This window comes from Triticum urartu, unplaced genomic scaffold (genome assembly GCF_003073215.2).
Source record: "Triticum urartu cultivar G1812 unplaced genomic scaffold, Tu2.1 TuUngrouped_contig_3937, whole genome shotgun sequence".
NCBI classification, from domain to species: domain Eukaryota; kingdom Viridiplantae; phylum Streptophyta; class Magnoliopsida; order Poales; family Poaceae; genus Triticum; species Triticum urartu.
This window is the reverse complement of record NW_024114489.1, coordinates 27,463-42,962: the sequence shown is the minus strand read 5'-3', so window position 1 is coordinate 42,962 and position 15,500 is coordinate 27,463. Positions and strand designations below refer to the sequence as shown.

Below are 15,500 nucleotides of genomic sequence, written 5' to 3'. Positions count from 1 at the left end.
AAAAACAAAATGGGTGATGAATATTTGAACAATTGCTTGGTTACATTCGTTGAGAGAGAATTCTTCGGGCAAGTGAAAGATGAGGATGTCATCAATCTCTTCCAGAACTTCCAGAAAGGGGATCGTAAAGTTATATTGTAATTTCCTTTGCTATTTGTAATTTTTCTTAATTGTTAGAGATATTGCCACAATGATATTTTGCTACTATTATCGATGTATGGTCATTGAGTCATTAATATTATCATCTTGTTGTACATTTATTGTTCTATTGTGTTGCTTTGGCATAAAAAAAATTAAAAGAATACCCAGCAGCAAATTCCTGGCTCCGCCACTGCTACCTACTAGCACAAAGCTAGCGATTAGTGCTAAAAAAACCAAGCTAACGATCAGAATTTATATCTCTAATCCTAATGTCTCAGTACGTAAGTCGTTCGTTCGCTTCGTTCCCACCGTCCCATCGATCTCCCCACCAGGCGATCCCTCCCCCCACCGATTTTTTTCTTCCCATCGAAAACCAAGATCGGTTTTCTTTCATGCATCACAAGAACCAAGCCAAACGTTCCATCCCCTTTCCATATAAAACAACAAACCTTCCGTCCTTCCCTTCAATTTACGACACCAATCAAATCAAATCATATGGAACCATATCGGAAAATTCCGTCACGAGAAGCTTCCATAAACAACAGTTTAATCTAATATTTTTGCTCTTTCCATATACAACAAACAATTTCCAAATCCTATCTTCCGAGCGGGGCGAGCAAGGCCTGATTCTCCACGCTTCCAGGTTTGCGTTCGGATCATGTGGATTTGAACTGTTTCTTTAAAGTTTGCCGTCGGATCAGGTGTGCGAGGCCTGTTTCTTCAAACTTTGCCCCCGGTGTCGGGCGCGGCTGCCAGCTAGACACGGGTGCCGGCCTGGCTTCCAGCGATCCACGGGTGCCGGCGCGGCTGCGAGCGAGACAAGGGTCCTGGCGCGGCTGCGAGCGAGACACAGGTTAGTAACCTGTACACAGTTCACTTCTGGTTAAACTAATGCGGGAAGAGACTGGGTTAACTATACAACTGTTCGATTGGTGGTGTGGCATAGCCCCAACTGTTCGTCCGATTCATACATGGAACTGACTGTTCTTGTGTGCTAGCGAGGCATATACCTGTTCAAAGTAAGTACTCAACTGCTTTAAGTATACAACCAATGCATAGCAAGGCTTGACATATGTATACATTCAACCCTTTCGAAAACTTACTGCTTCTCGAGAGGTATCCTAACCCCGGCTATAATTTATCTGACGTTCTACCGAAGTAACCTGTACCAAGAACATGGCTCAGAGAGGATAATTTGCTATATACTCCCTCCGTTCCGAATTACTTGTCGCATGTATGGATGTATCTAGATGTATTTTAGTTCTAGATACATCAATTTCCGCGGCGAGTAATTTGGAAAAGAGGGAGTACATGCTCCATAGTGTTCCTTTTTTTTAATTATCAAGAGCTTGTTAAAATAACTGTGGTACATAATTGATATGGAATCCAGTATGCACTTATATGCACTTAGTTGACTATCTTCAGTTTTTATATATACTGATGGAACTATCTTCAGTTTGTATATATACTTGTGACAAATCAGTACTTGTCACAAATCACAAATCAGTACTTGGCACAAACCTATCTTCGTGGTCAAACATAGTGTTCCTCAAGCATGTACTGATGCAACTATCCCTGCCATTTATTTATATCTAGGTAAGAGTCCATGCATTTATTTGAATGGTCTGGTGGTTCAAAATCCAAATATTTGAGGAGCACATATATACATATGAGTGTTACCAATGCATACAAAAACAAATGACATGGATAATAAGAACTAGCTTTTCATGTCAGGGTGAAACTGTATGGAGAGAAGTAGAGTGATGACACCAAAGCAAGAGCAAGGAGTAGACCGAAATAATTGGCAAGCACGCTTGTTACACTAACATGAAAGTCTACAGGAAAAACTTCAGGATTTTGAAAATTTATTGTGTTTACAAAACAAGATCCATCTTCAGGATTTTGTTTTCTATTTACTGTTCACCAGGGAGTATATGCTCCCTGGAGCCAAAACTCCAAGCAAGTTTGTCTTGTCAATGGCGTATGAGAAATAAGATTTGTGTCCGAGAAAAATTACTACTAATGGAGGACGAGATGATGCTGCCCCCTGACTCTATGCTTTTCTGTGTGGTTTCTTCTACTCTCCTATGTTTTTTATTTTTTTTTGCTTTTCTTAATCTGGACCAGCCTAGGAAGAAGAAAACTTGAACCAAAGTAGTTAATCCATTGCACAACTCAATCTACCAAAATCATGCAGATATAAAGATAATACAAGAAGGTTAGTTAACTTCCTTTGTGTAGAACAAGAACTCTACCCGCTGCCATTTTACGGAACCTGTAGCAAGCAATGCATTAGATGACAATGCTGGTTATTGGGCACAAAAACTGAAGAGAAGCATTATTGTACCAAACATGCCAAGAACTTACTTTACTTCTGTTCAATGTAGATTAAAGTGCGTTAAATATAGTATACGGTACTTATTGATCTGCTTTGCCAATGACAATTGTCTCTGATAGTGATGTCCTCAAACGACTTGACCCCGTTTGGTTCTCGTTGGGAAAGGGTGAATATTGCTAAGCAACACCGACAGCGACAAATGGAGGCGACAACTGGGCTCCGACAACCTCCTGGTGATATCACCAATGTTGATAGACTCCCCAAAGAGGGTCCAGGTATATTGAATTGATAATTTATTGGTATTTGGTGATTGTTAAATTACTAATCTGAACAATCCCTTTCGCAAGCCATTGCAGCTGGCCCACAACCATCGAGCAGCTTGTTTATTCGTGAAGCAGATGTCCTGTCTCCCTCGACCATAGAACTCCCGAAATGGAGTCCAGGTATAACTCATTAACAATATTTAAATGCCTCTGATATTGGTGATTACTAATTTGAACAATCCCTTTTGCAAGCCGTTGCATCTGACCCACGACCATCGAGCAGCCTGATTATACATGAAGCACCAATCCCCTCTGCGTCAACCATAGAACACCACAAAGGTAGTCCAGGTATAGCTTCCGAACTCACACCTCCTTCAGATTTCTAAATATAATGAAGCGGTAAATTTAATCCATCAAAGGGGATTGTTGCGAGTAATCTGGTTTGGTATATAATTAATATATTGCAACCCTGGTGGTGCATGATTTTATCCAGAAATACTATTACTCTTCAAAATCGGATGCTAATGTGTGTATACCTACAACAACAGTTGGAGCTACGAGGGGCCGTGCTGGCCAACGTAAAGGGACCTTATCAAAGGAAGAAAGGGATGTCATTAACGCACGGAGAAGAGCAACTTATAAGAAGAAAAAAGAAGAGCAAGGGTACCAAGAACAAAAGGATAAGTTGAACACAAAGAGACGAGAATCTTATCAGAAGAAGAAACAGCAGGAAGACCGACAGCGACAGATGGATGCGACAAATGGCCTCCGACTCACTCTTGGTGAAGACACCAATGTTAATATACTCCCCAAAGAGGGTCCAGGTATATGGAATATGTGTATTGTTTTTAGTAATTCACCTTCAATTATGTTTCTTACTAATTAGCAAAGTCCCTTTCGCAAGACAACCGATCTGACCCACAACCATCAAGCGGACTGTTTATTCGCGAAGCACCAACCCCATCGCCCTCAACCATTGAACTACCCAAAGGGAGTCTAGGTATAACTCTGAGACAATCTTTAAATGCCTTTCATATTGAATTTTTACTAATTTGAACAATTCCTTTCGCAAGCCATTGCAGCTGACCCACAACCATTGAGCGGCCTAATTATACATGAAGCAACAATCCCCTCTATGTCAACCATAGAACTCCCCATAGGTAGTCCAGGTATTACTTCCGAACTCACACCTCCTTTGATTTTCTACAAACATCGAAACAGAAATAAGTACAAAGTTGATTCACTTATTTTGGGACGGAGGGAATATTACTGTTGTACCTCCAGTCAACCATGAGAGCTTTGAACTTGATTGTTCTGGTTCAGATGCTAATGTGTATAGACCTACAACAACAGGTCCAGCTATAAGGGGCTGTGAGGGACAACGTAAAGGGACATTATCAATGGAAAAAGATGATGTCATAAACGCACGGAGACGAGCAACTTATAAAAAGAAAATAGAAGAGGAAGGGTACCAAGAACAAAAGGATAAGTTGAACACACAAAGACGAGCAGCTTATGAGATGAAGACACCAAAGGACACAAACACATTAGATATTATAAACGCAAAGAGGCGAGCCGCTTACGAGATGAAGAAGGAACAAGTAAACACGCAAAGACGGGAAACGGATCAGAAACATCGAGATAGCTTAACACCAGAGCAGAAAGGGGAGATTAGTGCTCAGCACCGACAGCGGGAGAAAGCTATCCGAAACACCCCGTGTGCTGAATCCATCGCGATGCCTCGTCCTGATTTAGCAACCTCAGCTACGGCGAGCACATGCGGTCACACCTTCAAATCTTACGGTATTCCTCGCCTGTGTACTCCACATCTTATGTTCGTATGCATTAAACAAATATTTACTTGCTCCGTATCGGTGCAGCCGCCTACTGTACCAGTACGCTAGACGATAATATCCTCATGTTGGATCCTGGGCAACAATCCCATGGTGAACAAATTGATCGTGCTCCTACTGTCACCAAGAGCCCCGCATACATTCGAAACACCGAAACCGATGGTACTTATCGCATCATGAACCAGCTTTTATTTTGTAAACATTCAACAGTTGTTTATGACAACTCAAAAATGTTGCAGGTGCCTACCTAAGTAGAACCTTCGGTGACGGGGCTGTAGATGACGACCCAGTCAAAATCGATGATCACCTGAAAAGTGTCGACCAGCTAACCAGTGATCCGGTAACAATAGCGGATAATGGAGCGGACGAGCAGGGTCATGAGTCTAGAGCTCGGCGTAGGACAAGAGAGCGAGCTTGCAAGGGAAGTATGGCGGCGAAGAAGCGTCAGGAGAAAATTGGCAAGCAAAAAACATCACCGAAGGTACCACGTGGTGAGAGGAATGCTCTACTAGATCGGCGTAATGAAAGGTTTGCAGGTAGGGTGAAGACCCCAACCGTCAGGTCCATCTCCATACCGGAAATGAGCTCAAGTGGACAACCTACCGTATTGGAAGCACACGGTGCCTCGACCTCATCTAGCACACCGGAGTACACGATCAGAAGTGAAGGTAACACTCCCATCCTTACTCTCCTTGCGTCCCTTGAGACTGAACCCTCATTTATTGGTTTCGCACCTGAGCAGACGACATGGACGCTTACCTTAGTCGTCTCATGAATGATAATGTCAACCCTGACAGCCTCTTTAACGATGAGTATTACCTGTTTGCTGGTGAAGGTATGTACACCCACTTGAGCAACATCCACCCGTAGGGAATATCACACTAATTTTAAACATTGTTTGTAGGCTCAGATGCTGATGACATGGAGCACGACGAATTGGAAGACTCAAGTCACAATACCTATGTCGACCATGATCCATTGGACTATGTCTACTCAAACCTCCCAGACCACACACACATCCTGAAGCACGCCGCAAATTGCGATCACTGCAAGGCCAAGAAGTTTGTGTCCGAGGCCCCGGGATTCTGCTGTCGCAGTGGGCAGATCCAACTGAAGCAACCGGAGCCCATCCCAGAGCTAATGAGGCTTTGGTCTAGCATGCATGCGGACTCAAGGCATTTTCGGGAGAACATACGGTTCTTCAACGGCCACTTCTCCTTCACAACCCTCGGCGTCAGCCTTGATGAAAGCTACACAAACATGAAGTCTGGGGTGTACACGTTCCGGGCTCACGGCACCATCTACCACAACGTTCATTCCTTCGGGCCAACGTCACGTCCAGATCATCTACAGTTGTACTTCTACGACGACGACCCAGGCCTAACCCATCGCAAGGCTGCCACCGAGCAATTAGACCCGGATGTCGTCAAGAAGTTAGTGGACATACTCAGGGAAAACCCGTACTCCCAGCAGTTTAGGAGTTTGGGTGCGCACAGAGACAACCTCGACGATTACAGGATAGACCTCAACACTAACCAGAGACTAGACCAACGGAAGTATAATAGACCTCTGCCATCTGAGGTCGCTGCAATTTGGGTGGAGGGCACTGACCTAGCGAAGAGGTTCGATCGTAGGATTACACTTTGCGGGAATGACAACCAGAGGCACAGTATACATGTGACGGCTGGCTCGTATGACCCGCTCTCTTACCCACTCTTCTACCCAAGGGGGGAGCTCGGTTGGCACCCGAAACTTCCTAAACGTGATGTCCCTTGGCCGGTTGTGCAACAACCAAGAGGTAGACGTGATGATGATGATGAGGATGCAGGTAAGCCTTATGCGTATTCTGTCGTTTAGATGAATTGTATACTTCTCATATGAATCCTAATGTCCGCGTTACTCATCCATGTGCAGAGGGGAATAGCAGGTTATGCGTCTCAGTGAGAGACTACTACTGTTACATGCTCTAGACACGGCCTGGGATATTCAATCCCATACTCTGTGGAGCACGATTGCTCCAGCAATGGGGGGTGGACATGTACATCAAGATTGAGAGTTGTAGGTTGAAATGGTACAGGAAGAACCAGAAAAAGATCCGTGCCGACCTGTATAAAGGAGTTGTTGATGTAATTACATCCGGGGAGACCCGGGCAAGCGCTGTTGGAGTAAGGATAGTGCTCCCTAGAACGTACCCAGGTGGCGACCGCGACATGAAGCGGAGGCATATGGATGCCATGGCAATTGTCCATACCTACGGGAAGCCTGACATCTTCTTGACCATGACCTGCAACCCTAACTGGGAAGAGATAACGAATGAGTTGTTTCCTGGTCGGACAGCGCAAGACCGACCTGATCTTGTGGCTCGTGTGTTCCATGGCAAGCTAGAGGCTATGAAAGAGATGTTGTTCAAGAAGAATATCTTGGGTGTTGTTGTCGCACATGTATACGTAGTCGAGTTCCAGAAGAGGGGCCTCCCCCACGCACACTTTTTGTTGATCATGGATTCTGCCTATAAGCTTGTCGTTCCGGAGCAGTACGACCGACTCATTTCTGCCGAGCTCCCAGACAAGCAGAAGTATCCTGAACTCCACGCCTTGGTGGTGAAACATATGATGCACGGACCATGCGGTGCTCTCAACCCCAAAAATGTGTGCATGCAACAGAATGAGTGCAAGTGCAGATACCCGCGGCCGTTCAATGAAAACACGGCACAGGGCAAGGACTCATACCCAGTTTATCGTCGTCGAGATAATGGTCGGCAGGCTAAGGCCCGGGGTAAAATGTTGGACAACAGATGGGTTGTGCCGTATAACCCTTACCTTCTGCGGATGTTCAATTGCCACATCAACGTTGAGGTTTGCTCCAGCATAAAGGCCGTCAAATACCTTTACAAGTACATATACAAGGGCCATGATAGGGCTTCTTTCAGTATCGACCAGCCCGACGCCGATGGTAACATTGATGAGATCAAAAGATACATAGATGCGAGGTGGGTTACTCCTCCAGAGGCGATGTGGAGGATATTTGGCTTCCCCTTGTGTGCTAATGACCCGCCTGTCCTACAGTTGCCTCTTCATCTCCCGAATATGCACAGGGTGGCATTCAATGAGCAAGCTCACTTGACCGACGTAGTCGCCTCTGAGAATGCTTCCAAATCCATGTTGACAGAGTATTTCAAAGCTAACCAAAACCACTCGTGGGCTAGGAATATATTGTACAAGGATTTTCCTGGAAGGTTCACATGGCAGAAGGGTAAGAAGTATTGGAAAGAGCGGGTGGAGCGTTATCAGATAGGTCGAATTGTGTCTGCCAATCCTGCCGAGGGGGAGCGATACTATCTGCGTGTGCTGCTAAACCATGTTGCTGGCAAGACATCCTATGAGGACCTGCTCACCGTCGCCGGTAGGCTATGCGGGAGCTTTAGAGAGGCTGCCGAAAGGTTGGGACTCATCGAGGCAGATAACACGCTCGACGACTGTCTTACCGAGTCAGAGCAGTGGGCGATGCCATGTTCGCTCAGGAGGCTCTTCGCAACAATTTTGGTGCACTGTGAGCCAGGCGACGTGCGTGGTTTATGGGATAGGCACTTCGAGCCTATGTCTGATGACTATCGGCGATCACACACGTGCCCGATTAGGGTGGAACAGATGGTGTTGCTTGACATTAGGGGTATGTTGCAATCCATGGGCAAAGACATAGCTGATTTCGCTCTTCCATGCATTGACGATGCTTTCGACCCAACCGAGGGCGAGGCCAGAGAAGTGATCGAGGAATCCAACATCGATTTTGACATCAACAACACTAAATTGGCTTCGTTGCTAAACTCAGAGCAGAGGGCTGCATACGACGAGATACTAGCTTCTGTTGAACGCGGTGATGGGGGTGTGTTCTTTGTTGATGGCCCGGGAGGTACAGGGAAGACCTTCCTGTACAGGGCACTGCTCGCCAAGGTTCGAAGCGAGGGAAACATCGCTATCGCTACCGCGACGTCAGGCGTCGCCGCTTCTATCATGCCTGGAGGCAGGACTGCCCACTCGAGGTTCAAGATCCCATTGAGCTGCGACGATGGCGCCTCATGCACCTTCACAAAGCAGAGTGGTACCGCCAAGCTACTGAGGATGGCCTCATTGATACTATGGGGCGAGGCCACCATGACTAAGCGACAGGCGGTCGAGGCACTGGACAACAGCATGCGCGACATCATGGGAAGACGAGACCGACCCTTTGGAGGAAAAACTGTTGTGTTTGGCGGGGACTTCAGGCAGGTGCTTCCCGTCGTCAGGAGGGGGTCCCGAGGTCAGATAATCGATGCAACCCTCCGAAGTTGACACCTCTGGAAGGGTATGCGCCAGCTAAGGCTCGTCACCAACATGAGGGCTCATAATGACACCTGGTTTGCCGATTACTTGCTAAGGGTAGGCAATGGTACCGAGGAAGTTGACGATCAAGGAAACATACGACTCCCTGAAGATATTTGTGTGCCATCTACAGGCGAGGGTGACGACCTGGAGAAGCTGATTGACCATGTGTTTCCGAGACTAGATGACAACCAGTCCGATCCGAATTACATGACTTCACGCGCAATCCTCTCCACCACGAACGACAATGTCGACAAGATAAACATACGCATGGTAGAGCGTTTTCGGGGAGAAGAAGTAATCTACCATAGCTTTGACAGTGCAGAAGACGACCCGTATGGCTACTACGCTCCTGAGTTCCTAAATGGATTGACTCCTAACGGTCTGCCTCCGCATGCACTCAAACTGAAGCTCAACTGCCCTGTCATACTTCTGAGGAACATTGATCCGGCTAATGGTCTGTGTAACGGGACGAGGCTTGTGGTGCGAGGTTTCGAGAGGAACGCCATCGATGCAGAAATCGTGATCGGACAACACGTAGGTAGGAGGGTATTCCTTCCTCGAATACCCCTATGCCCATCTGACAACGACATGTTTCCATTCAAGTTCAAGAGGAAGCAATTTCTTGTAAGGCTTAGCTTTGCTATGACGATTAACAAGGCTCAAGGCCAGACGATTCCGATTGTTGGCGTGTACCTACCTAATCCGGTGTTCTCTCATGGTCAACTCTATGTCGCATTGTCTCGAGCCACCGCAAAGAGAAATATAAAGATCCTCATTGAGAAGGAGAAGGAGAAGGAGAATGCCAAGAAGCAAAGCGGTAAATCTAAGAAGCGAAAAAGACCCGCCTTGTCCTTACAGACCTCGATGAAGAACATCATCTATAAGGAAGTCCTTACAGGCTGAAGTCCGCTCTTAAATATATGAGAGGATTTACTCTTATGCTACATGTAATTTGGTGCTTTTTGGTGTCTTTGTACATATCTCTATCTTTCGATGTTTGCAATTGAACTTTATTATGTTTATAGTACAAGGCAAGTATTAATAATATTGCCTCGGATTTGTGACTTTGCAAGTTGCCAAATTTTGTTGTATGTGACATTATTTTTCGTTTTGATGGTTTGCTTATGTATATTATTCTTTTGTTGTTTTGTAATCAATGATCTACTACATCTAAACCTCTTCGCTATGTTTTTCTGCACAAATATTGCACACTGCCTTGGTCACTTCGTTCTTGTAAAACTAGACTCCACTAAGTGTTCTACATTAGAGAAATATATTTATGATGCGGCCCCAATGCAGACTGTATGTTTACTTATTGTCGTGATCTTTGTACGTCGATGCCTACACCCTACAGCCTGAGCCACTTGACGACCAATCTGTAATTCGATGTTAAAAATATACATGCAGATACGTTAATTATAATGTGGCATCGAATCCCATGATAATAAGTAAATGAATATAAAATTGTGATTTATTTGATATCTTACTATCGTATCCGCGTCGAGCACAACCGAGCGCCTCTATTTCCGGTGAGGCCAACTATCCAGAATCCTCCCGCATCTTAAATCCATTGACGCTTTTCTATTATAGGCTTTGTTCTATGTAGATACCGAAATTAGCACCGCTAAACTTTTAATCTGGAAATACCACTATAGAGTACTTTGCCCTGTAATTAGCAAGTCTTCCTTCGTTGCCGCGCAAGTACTTCTCTTGCATTCCCTGAGATATAAAGTATATACTATCTCTACTTCCTAATCAGTTTGAAAGATTAATTCAAACTATGCATGCTCCTAAGAAGGAGAAGTTCTTTATTATCTTGCATGTACTTTCACCAGAATGATTATTTTCGTTATACCTCACTGACCAATGATGTCAGGCTTTACTTCGTCCGAAATCAGCACATACCAGCTAGCGAATATTCAACATAAAAATATGATGGTTATAGGCACATACCTTTCATTGCCTTTAATCTTCAAGTTCTCCTCGATCTGCTCTCTACCCATGTTCGAACATGATCCAAATTTCTCTTTCATGCTCATGAGTTTCTGATAACACGCTGAATTACTTTTATGTGTTCCTGAATAGAGTAACCAAATTAAGTGAAAATGGGGTGTTTTTCCTTCTTGATAACTGTAGTCGACACAGAACGTACAGATTTTTCCGACAAGAGGGAGGGGGAGGAAATAATTATCATTAACTACTCTAAGGGAGTCATATCTTTAGATTCATCTTTTAATGATAAGGAGAAGCTGTGATAAATGTAGCTAGAGGACAAATCCCAAAAAAACACAAAACAGTACTGCACAAACGTATCTAGTTGTATGGTAGGCAATTGATAGTGTTCATAAATGCAGTAAAGCATGCCTCTACTTATGAGAGAACAACTAAAATTACAATAAACTCCACACTGATTATAAGTATATTGTTCGTACAAAATGCTAAAAAGGAAAATAGGTCTTCATAAATTGAAGATAGTTCAGCCACATCAGATTCAGCACTACACATAACTCGCGTACATATATGCATTGTTAAATACACTTGCTAATCACATCAATACAATTTCCTTTTCGAATACCTTGCCTGCGGAGACCATGCATGTCCAGCAATAAACCAAGGACTCAATCAGTTTGGCATGAACAGATTGCTGGGCTGCGAGATCACAGTACAAGAAGAACCAGTTCAACACGGTTAAGTAATCGTACTATCTTCCATGTCCCATAGAACAACATTATATTGAAACACCTAATGGCATGCCCGGTGTTCAGAATCTGCACTTGGAATGACTCTTTGAGTATGACTGAGATTTAGTTAGTAAATATCGGTCGAGATCAACAAGTATTATTTTGTTTTTTTTTTCTTTTTTGGTTCTTTTTTGTTGTTTTTCAGCGTGATCATTAGTAGCGGTGATGTAAAGAAGTTTGGTCTAGTGTGTTTCCAGCCCTGAGAACAGGGATGAAAAAAAAGAAAAAAAACAAGGAATGGAAAAAAAAAGAAAAATAAAAAAAACATGTCCAGCAATGAACCTCACCAGGACTCAATCATTTGGCATGAACAGATTGCTGGGCTGCAGCACACAACAAGAAGAACCAGTTCAACACGGAGTTAATTTGAAAAAACCAATGTCCAAGACAGTTTGTAGTTAACAAAAATTAACATTATTGTTTCAGCTAACAACAAAAATTAACATTATTGTTTCAGTTAACAACTCCTTTCTTGCACAGACATGTATTATGTGATCAAGCAGTAAAAAGCATTTAAGGGATTATCTAAGTACAAAATTTAGAGAGAAAAACAAAACTTTCAGACCATGAACCACCGGTCTTCACAAAATAAGTTGTCTGAGGTTACTTATCTGCCTAAGAGAGCGTGTACTGCACGTCGATGATGCCCATTTGCTCTATAGGATCCTGCACAATTTATAGATGTTTTTCCACTATCATGCGCCCATGGACGAGGCACCTTTAGAATGTTTGGCATATTATGCATCTCCGAAAATATTTAAATCAGACCCCATGCGTGGAACAACTTGTTCTGCCTGATATATGTGTGCAACATGTCAGATGCAAATAATTCGATCAACTAATTATTTAGTCTAATCAGCATTGTGCTAAGCAATCAATCAATCAATTTATGTATTGGTTCATATGCCAACACATCTACAAACATCCCTGGTAAATACTGGAGCCAACACCTCCACAAACCCGTGTGAGCTGCAACCTCCACACACAGAATTGCCTGCTATTGATTGAAGAGGAAGAGTAGCTATACCTGGTACGGCTCTATGAACTGTTCTCATCTGCGTCGACCGCATCCGAAGCCTCGACGGCCACCATCCTGCTCATGTCGCTGGCACGGCAGGCTCGACAAAGGGGCGGGTGTCGATTTGGGGAGAGGAGGACTCGGCCACGAGGCGGTAGAGGCACGGGAAGGACCCGTCGCCGCTGGCGGCGGCGAGGACAAGTCGAGCACTGCCAAGCGCGGCCGCGAGATTCGCGAGGTCGGCGCGAGCAGGGCAGTCGGCGAAGACGGCATGGGCAGGGAGGCGGCGAGGTGCTTCCCAGGAGAGCGAGCGACGGTCGAGGAGGCCAAGGATCAGGGCGAGGCGGAGGCTGCGGCTAGCGGCGGGAGAAGACTGTCCTTCCACCGCCGGCGGTGGCGACCTTTGTGTGATGTTGGTCGCCGGTTGTGTGCGTCTCTAGCCGCCGTCGGATGAGTGGAGGGGAGTTGGGGAGGGGATGAGATGGGGTGGCGGTGCGAGACGAGGTCGCCGGCTGTGGGGGCGAGAGCGGAGGCGGTGGGGTGGGTGACTCGCCGAGATCTGCCATCGTGAGTGGACTGGGAGTCTGGGAGTGGAGAGAGTGAGGGGATCAGGGGAGGTAGTAGATAGGTGCTGGTTGGGCTTGGGTCGTGCGGGGAAGGAGAGGTTGGGTGCTGTTTTTTTTTTGATTTTTTAGGGGGTAGATTGGGTGCTGGTTGGGCCGTGTTGGTAGCTGATTTGGGCATACAAAGACATATGTATTAAAGTGTATACATATATTAATTAAACATGGAGCATACAAAAAATATATTTTTATACTTATTAGATATATTCAAAGTATCACACAAAAAACACAATTTTGAGAGAAGAAACCGAATATACTTGGTTTGTGTTGGATTGCTTGCATGCTTTTATCTTTCGTCGGACAATTTTCCTTAGCCTATATAAATAAACTAAAATGATTCAAGAAATTTCAGATGACTGCTTATTTATATATGAACATTATAGTTGGTTGTTTTCTCCGAGATAAATGCAACATCTTTTTTTATAATATGAAAAACGGGTTTTCTATTTTACAAAATAAAATAGTTGTGTTAGTTTCACTTTTATTTTTATTATATATATTATATATGTTTCTTTCATCGGAGATAAAAAGTGATGGGTTCTGACATACACACTGATGTAACGATGACTGACCTAACTGAAACACTACGAGAAGAGGTGCATATACTAATCTTTGTATGTATGTTATACACGATAATACAAAAGGTGTATTCTTTATGTGTTTTTTTCAGAATATAGGAGACATAGATATGGAATTTGGAGATGCACAAAAAGAATCCATCGACAAGGGTTCCGAAGTGACGTCACTAAAATGGGGCTTCATTGAATTTTTTACAACATAATGATGTGGAAGCGGTGTTATCTCATAAAAAATCAAAAAAGGATGCCAATTTAAATGTTACCGCGCAAGGTATTTTTTTCCAATGTTGTTATAGATCTTTCCTTCGTCATATTGCCTAATTCACTCGTTTTTTTATCATGCCGACAGACTATGTTTGTACTTATTGCTAATTTTCCATTTTGTGATCACTTTACATTACAAGTGAAGTGAACTTCAATTATTATGCACTTGTGACCATGTTACATTGTCTCTACATATGGTCTCTACCTGTGAAATATCTTTACATAACTTTAGAAAAATATTTCAGAAGCCCGTGGCAACGCACGGGCATTCTACTAGTAAAGCTAGCGATCCAAATTGTGTCACTCGAAGCTAACGATCAGAATTTCTTTTGAAGGAAAAGCTAGCGATCAGGTGTATCAGTGAAAATAAAGTAGCGCTACCACTGATTTGTTTTTTTTCGTCATCTTTTTACTGTCTAGCTTCTAGTAGGTTACCGACATTTGCCCAACAGTTAGCCAACATGCTGCTGGTCAGGAAGCTAGGAGTTTTGTCCAACCAGCTTTCAGTCACGTCAATCGTGCTAGAAAGCTTGGCACATATATGAGCCAGGCTGTTAATTGATCTTAATAGATGTTTTTTTGCAAAATATCTTAATAGATGTTGAATAACAAAATAATCGAAACTGCTAGCAAGCTCTCCAATTTCTGTAAAAATTGGTGCCACGACTGAACGAGAGTCATGGCGAGTTGTCCAGAGGTTCACCAACTCTAGGTAATCCGTCTATGGAATGACATTTGTAAATCCCCTAAGCTTGGCGAAGATGACCCATCGGCTCCGCGATGAGAGGATCAGTTACTCCTGGGTATAGCTTACTCCACTCCCCCAGAAATGAACTGGATGATCGAGCAACACGCCCAGCCCCTCCTCTCCCATCTTCTCGCTTGATAGCAGTGTGGGTGTTAATCTTGGCATAATCTGGGTCTCGAGGATGCCACCAACCATGGCCGGGCATCACTAGAGCATGAGGTCCAGTAATATCCACGAGTGTGATGGCCTCCCTAATAAGACGGATAGAGGTTGCCGGGTCGAAGCCTTCCCCCTCCTGCGTCAATCTATTTCTTAGGTGCCAAATTGGCCACATGATGAACGATCACACAGTGCCCCTGGCCCATATTGATGGATGTAGCCTAGGCATATGGAAGCCGCACCTGCTGCTGTGGCTGGTCCCACAAACGTTTTGGATGTGAACACTTTAGCAGTGCGTGCTCCAGATATTCATCCATAGCCATACATATTTTGCAAAGACCAATCTGCCTTGTATGACTAGGATTGAGGGTTCAGTTCGATAAGTTTCGTGAGTGTTTTTTAGGAATGAAACA

At 44.2% G+C, this 15,500-nt stretch overlaps 1 long non-coding RNA gene across 4 annotated transcripts; it reads right to left on the bottom strand.

Annotated features, from left to right (window-relative positions):
* Nucleotides 1-577: 577 nt before the first annotated feature.
* LOC125527454 lies at nucleotides 578-11,559 on the bottom strand. Of its 4 annotated transcripts, none has more exons than XR_007292121.1 (4): nucleotides 11,532-11,559; nucleotides 10,910-11,033; nucleotides 1,061-1,151; nucleotides 578-977 (listed from the first exon to the last, which is right to left on the bottom strand). It is a non-coding gene; the product is annotated as an uncharacterized LOC125527454 (long non-coding RNA). The 4 variants fall into 4 exon arrangements; XR_007292118.1 differs by lacking the exon at nucleotides 10,910-11,033 and adding an exon at nucleotides 1,245-1,304; XR_007292119.1 differs by lacking the exons at nucleotides 578-977; nucleotides 1,061-1,151 and adding exons at nucleotides 3,738-3,945; nucleotides 4,021-4,083.
* Between the last annotated feature and the right edge of the window lie 3,941 nt (nucleotides 11,560-15,500).